Consider the following 6,559-nt stretch of genomic DNA (forward strand, 5'->3'; position numbering starts at 1 on the left):
GCCGGCGGCGGCGGCGGGGCGCCCCCTGGAGGCTGCGGGCCGCCTGGCCTGACTAGGCGTGTGACCGCGGGCCCAAACCGCGACCGTGACCTTGGCCCCCAGACCTGAGCACCACAGGACCAGCGACCCAATAGGACCCTAGGCCCAGACCCTGACCACAAAGTTAGATTTCCAACTCCAGGCGGGAGTCTACAGTCGGGCTGCAGCTCTGACCCCAGGCTGGACTCATGACACTGACCACCACCCCAGACTCAGACTTCAACACGTGATTTCAGGGACTTCAGTCTCAGACCCTGACTAGCCCCAAACTGTCTAATCCTGGATTCAGCCCATAACCTGGCCCCAGACGTAGATAACAATCCTGACTCCAGATTCCAAACAGGAACCCCAGACCCAGACCATGGGCCATGACCTTGAACACTGACTGCAACCTGAGATGACAACCCTAGGCCCCTGACCCCACATGCAGACCGTGACGCTTACCTTAATAAGACACCGAGATCCAGACTTTGGACCATGTTCCAAGTCCAAACCCATACCACTACCATGACCCCAGTCCCTGGACTTGAGGTCATGGCCCAGACCTGGACTTGGGCCATCAAAGCTGGACCAGAGCCCAAGACCCAATACCCAGGATTCTGGACACACACGTAGGACCAGGACATCCATCTCGGGACCCAGACTGGACCCGGAACCCTTTACAGGTCACCAGAACCCAGGACCGGGCACTGGGCAACCCCTACCAGAAATCCGATTTTCTCTAGCCTCAGTCCTGGCTTCAGGACCCCTGCCCAGGGTCACAGACCCTGCACTCAACCCACCCACTCAGGACAAGGGCCCAGCACCCTTCCCTGAACTCCACCCCCTCCAGAGGCTGCTGTTCATTCATGATGAGTCTGGAACGTGGGATCCGACAGGGTGCAGGGGTCTCGGCACTGCCTGGCAAAGGAAACCCACCCTGGCCAGGACAGGAGGATGGAGCCTACCCCGGGGTGGGAGGAAGGGGAGCTGTGTTTCTCAGGGTCCACCCCCATCTCAGCAGGCCCTCTTTCAGAGGCGCTCTGGCTTTCTAAGATGACAGGCCAGGGCATGCGGAACTCCATTCTCACACCGGGTCAGCAACCAGGACCCTTCTGGAAAGCAGGCCCCTCCTCCCTGTGAATTTCTCAGGGAAAGTGGAGGCCGCAGGCTACCTTCACAACTCAGCCCCCACAGAGCCTAGAACCAGAGCACCTCAGAGAGGGCCAGGTCCCCTTCTCAGTGGGTGGTTCCTCCATACTCAGATTCCCAAGCCAGGACCCCAGGCGTCACCCCTGACTTCTTCCACCATCTTTTTTTTTAATCACATGCCCTCCCATGTGGCCCCTGAGAATCTTGAACCCGTTCTTGTCCCAGGATCTCCATGACTGCTCCCCAGTGCAGGCCTTGACCAGAGAGGCCTCTCCAAACCTAGATCTGACAGGGAACCACCTGCTTAGTAACCAGAAGTGTCTTTTGGGGCCTTCTGGGGCTGCTGAGACTCGGGGAGCCCAAGGAAGGTTCCAGACCCCCCATATCACTTTGACTGAAGCAGATCAGGTTGATAAACTCTTAAACCTGCAAGTCAAGATCTTGGGTGACTGGGCCCAGCTCCCTTCTCCACCATCCTCTGCTCCTGGGGTGCCCCCCCCACTTCTCACCTCGGCGCCATTGCTCTTCCCTGTGCTCTCGGCCTTGGCTGACTCCTTGCCGTCCCTGAACCCGTGACCCGAGCTGCATACATCTCTGACTGCACTCACTACCTGTCGTTTTTGTTGTTGGGTGCCGTGGAGTCCAGTTCAACTCGCAGGGACCTCATTGAGAGAGTAGAACTGCCCCATAGCATTTCCTGGGCCGTAATTTCTATGGAAGCAGACCACAAGGGCTCTCTCCTGCAGAGCTGCCGTGTGAGTTCCAACTGCATTTCAGTTAGCAGCTGAGTGCTTAACCATTGTGCCACCAGGGCTCCTTCATTATCACTTACGAGACCCTGTTTTCTTGACTTGAAAGCATTGTGGGCAAGAGACACCAGTCCAAGGTTTTGATGGTGGGGGTAGGCTTTATGAAATGTTTGCATCAGTTGCAAAATGCATCCTGATAGTGTGGATGCTCTGAACTTAGGTACCAGGTTAACAGACAGGACATCTATTGATACTCGTTGACTAAACGAGCTCCCTATTGAAGGTGACAGATGGAATTAGGGGAGAACAGGGCCAGGGACGCACGAGAAAGCTAATAGGAGGCTCTGAACCCCCTCCCCTGACTCTTGGGGACTGTGAGGATAGCCTTGAGCTGGCCTGGGTTTTCTGGGGGCGCCCCTACTTAAAAATTCCTTCCTGATGAACTTGTCAGACCAGGGGCTGGGCCTGGGTTCCAGGAGGTGGCCCTGCCTTCCGCCACTACCTGAGAACTCAAGCCAGGCAACAGCCCTTCCTGCCCACCCACAGCCCAACTCACAGCCCAGGTCAGGTCAGAAGCCAGGGCCCCTGGAGGGAGCTTGTCCCCTGGGGTACGCCTCAGTGAGTCCCGAGGCCTAGAAGAGTGGTTCCTGGAAGCCTGGGTTAGGAAGAAGGTGGTGCCAATCCCTGGGCCCAGGGAGGCTGTTTGTTTGGAATGGTGCTGCCCTCTGGTGGTTGTAGGAAGGTCAGTTGCTACGCTTGCTTTATCATACAGGTTTTAGGCTCTCAAAAACCTAGTGGTTGCCCAGATAGTCAGTGCCAGGCTCAGGCTGGGATGCGAGGGGTGCACAGAGGAGCAGAGCCCCATCCCCACCCAGCTGGCAGACTCGTAGACACATGGTTACCTGGCATCTGCACGGATGACTAATAGGTGTTGCCAACTTGACGCATCCCACACTGGGCTCTGGCTCCCGCCGCCCAGCTCCTGCCCACCCTGCTCCTCCCGCCTCCCCATCTCGGTCATGGCTCCTCTGTCTTCCAGAATCCCCGGAACCATCCCGATTCCACTCTTCCTTCATCTCCTGCCTCATCCCACATACGCGTACGCTGTCATCCAGCCTGTCCTGTCGACTACCTGGTGTGTCTGTCTCCAAAACACGCCCCCAGATCATTCCCATGTGCCCATGAGACCTGGGTCTGAGGGAATCCCCATCACCTCCCACCCGGATGCTCGCATGACCTCCCTGCAGGTCTTTCTCCTCTCCCCTGGCCTTCCCAGCCACCCCCATGCGACAGTCAGCCAGAGTTTTTACTAACTGCAGCCAAAGCAGCCTCCCGTGGCTGGCCCCAAATAGGGTGAAGCCCACCCTCCTTCCCGGAGACTAAGAGTGAAGTGGCTTAACCCCCGGCCATATCTCTAACTCTTCCCTACTTCCTCTAGTTCTCTGGCCTCTGACCTCCCTGGTCTTCCTTCTGTCCCTAGAATAAGTCAAGTTCAAGTCCACCTCTGGGACCTTGCCCCTATGGCTCCTGGTGCTCAAAAGCCCTTCCTTTCTCTGGTAGCGTAGTGCCTAAGGCATTTGACTGCTAACCAGAAGGCTGGTGGTTCAAATCCCCCAGCCACTCCACGGAAGGAAGGTTGGGCAATCTACTTCCGTAGTGACACTGCCTCGGAAACCCGAGGAGGGGGTCGCTGTGAGTCAGAATCGACTCGACGGCAGCGTGTGTTGTCTCCCTTCCGGCGTGGTGGGCTCCTGCTTGATGCTCTCCCTCGGAGTTCCTTTCTGTGGTGGCCACCACTGCACCCTTCCCACCCAGTGTGGCATCTGGCACAAGAGTAGGGCCACAAAAAGAACAGGACTCATTGTTGGCCCCGTACAATAAGGAAGAAGACCCTTAAACATACACCTGCAGTTAACGAGGCAAGAGTTATAATGTGAGGAGGTGGGGCACTGAGGAGGAAGCAGTGGTCATGGGAAGACCAGGGAAGAACCAATCAAAGTCTTGCGGTGAGTGTATGCATGAATGAGGTCAAGAGTAAAGAGTGGCATGCACCAAGGCCCAGGAGGGTGTGTTCTCATCTGCTGGGGCCTCATGTCTATCTCTCTGTCCTTGTCCTGGGCTTTGAAGATCTGAGAGGGTGAGCTTGGGGTGTGTCTCTGAGCTTGGCATGTCATCTCTAGAAGGAAGACATCTGCCCCCTAAGGGTGGAGTGTGCACAGTGACATACAATGAACATAGACAGCTGGGTGACAGGGTGGACAGGGCTGACTCGGGGGCCACCGTCTCGCTTTCGTGACCAAGTCTCTCTGAGCAAATTATTTAATGTCCGTGACTCAGTTTCTCATCTGTAAAATGGGGGTGTGCTGGACGGACCAGGAGAAAGGCCTGCCCAACGTGGACTGCCACCTGCTACCTCTCACTCACTCTCCCTCACTCATGCCATTTATGAGCACACAGGCAGACCTCGGAGAGATATTGCGGGGTCCACTCCAGACCACCACAATAAAGGGACTATCGCACTCAAGCAGGTCACACGAAGTTTTTGGTCTCCCAGGGCACATGAAAGTTATCTTCGCCGTCTATTATAGTCTACTAACTGTGCGACTGCACTAAAAAAAAGTATGAAATATTGTGAGAATGACCAAAAGGTGACGCAGAGACACGAAGTGAGCACAGGCTTGTTGGAGAAACGGCCGCGATGGACTTGCCACAAACCTTCAATTTGAACAAACGCAGTATCTGCAAAGCGCACGTTGACGAGGTGTGCCAGCGTGTGTTGAGCGCCAACTACGGGCCCGGTAACTGTGTTTGGTGTCGGGGAGCCACTCTGGGCAGAGCTGGGCACTGAAGCTGCGGGTAAAGTCCGCTCATAACCGCAGACATTCCCACGAGCTGGAAACACCCCTAATAAGGCAGCGTCGCGTTCCTGTGAGCAGGCACCGCCTCCCACCGGGAAGTGAGGCTTCGCGCGGAGGACGGCATTTTTGCCAGAACCAGGACGGGAGGGAAGAGACAGTGAGGGGCAGAAACAGCTCTGGAGGCAAGAGGAGCAGCAAGGGCGGAGGCCCCGAGGGCAGGGAGGGCCCTGGTTATGCCGGGGCTTCCCGGCAGCGCCAGGACGCCGTCCTTAGCCATGCCCAGGGACTTTCAGCGGCCTCTCGACCCTCAGGCGCCACCCGTAAGGGCGCCACCGCCCGAGCGCGGCGCTGCAGCGGCGCCTCACTCCGGAACTCTCCGGAAGATCGCACGGTCTGAGCTCCGCCCCGGGCTCCCACAGCACAGCCGGCCTCGCCCCCAAATACAGGCCCCGCCCACCTCTGAGCCGCCCCAGTGCGCATGCGTCACGGCCGCCGTAGTTCCCCCGGGTTCCGAGACTGTAGCGTCGTGGCGCGCCAGTTTGTCCTCTGACGCCCCCAGCCGGCCAATGTGTCCGAGTCACAGCTTCGTAGCCCCTACTGGACCCACACTCTGGCAGCTGGCACCTGCCAGGTGGTAATGGTGGGGCGGAAAGATTCGAGCTGGAATGCTTGCACAACCTCTTCCTGCTCCGGCTGGGTGCCCTGGGCACGTTTCTTAACTTCTCTGAGCCTCGCCTTTTCCTGTGGACAAGGGGCGTATCCTGTGGACCAGGAGTGTTGTGAGGGTGAACCGAGAGGATAGTGTAAAGGGCTGGGGGGCGAACCTCGCTGAGTGGCCACTGTCGCACACTGAGTACCGCGGGCCTCTCATGAGTCTCCCCTAGGCATCCTTTCTCTTCTCCCCTCTCCCTTTCTCCGCCTTTCCTTTTCCGTGTGCCTGTCTTTCTGTCCCTCTGTCTGGTCTAGCACTCTCATGGCACACTGGGGGACAGTAGCTGGCCCTTGCAGCTCCCAGTGCCTCTCAGGAGTGTGTGTGGGGGACGCAGAAGCTGGGTGACAGCATGAGGCAGAGGGTAAAGCAAGGTGCCCCCCAACCTCCGGCGCCCACTCTGTTTCCTGCCCACACGTGGGTGTTGGCTCTGAAGTTTCCTTCCCAGCCAGGGCTCTGAGAGCTGCGACTCCGAAAGGTGGTAAGAGGGTGGGTCTCTTCAGCTGGCAGATGCCAGGCCTTCCCTGCTGCTGGCCAGCCCACCCCACCGAGCTTGGCACAGAGCCCCTAGGGGAGCTGGGGGTGCCCCTCCCCCAGGGCCAGCTACCTAATTTGCAGGGCCCAGTGCAAAAGGACAATTTGGGCCCTTGTCACTAAATTAATCTCGAGATGGGAGAGCATTACATTAAGAAAGGTGGGGCCCCTCTGAGTTCAGAGTCCATGAAGTCAGCTGGTCACCCCACACCCCATACGAAGCCAGTCACACCCCCTCACTCCTGGGGCGGATGGCAGGGCACTGGAGGTGGAAGAGCTAGCTAAGGCCGGCTCCAAAGTCAAGGAGCTTCAAGCACTATGGGGGAGGGGTGCAGGGCAAACAGGGGGCCCCTGGGACGCTCAGCCACACAGGAGAGCCCCAGACGCACAGGCTGAGCGCTCAGCGATGTCCCACTTCTCCGAGCCTGGGCCTGTCATCTCCAGAAGGAAGTCATCTGCCTCCCGAGGATGGGGTGTACACGTGACATGCGATGGTGTGAGTACAGAGAGGCTGGGTAGCTGGATGGGTAGGGTCAACA

The sequence above is a fragment of the Orycteropus afer genome, unplaced genomic scaffold, assembly GCF_000298275.1.
Source record: "Orycteropus afer afer isolate SDZICR_OR568_19922 unplaced genomic scaffold, OryAfe1.0 scaffold00130, whole genome shotgun sequence".
NCBI lineage: Eukaryota > Metazoa > Chordata > Mammalia > Tubulidentata > Orycteropodidae > Orycteropus > Orycteropus afer.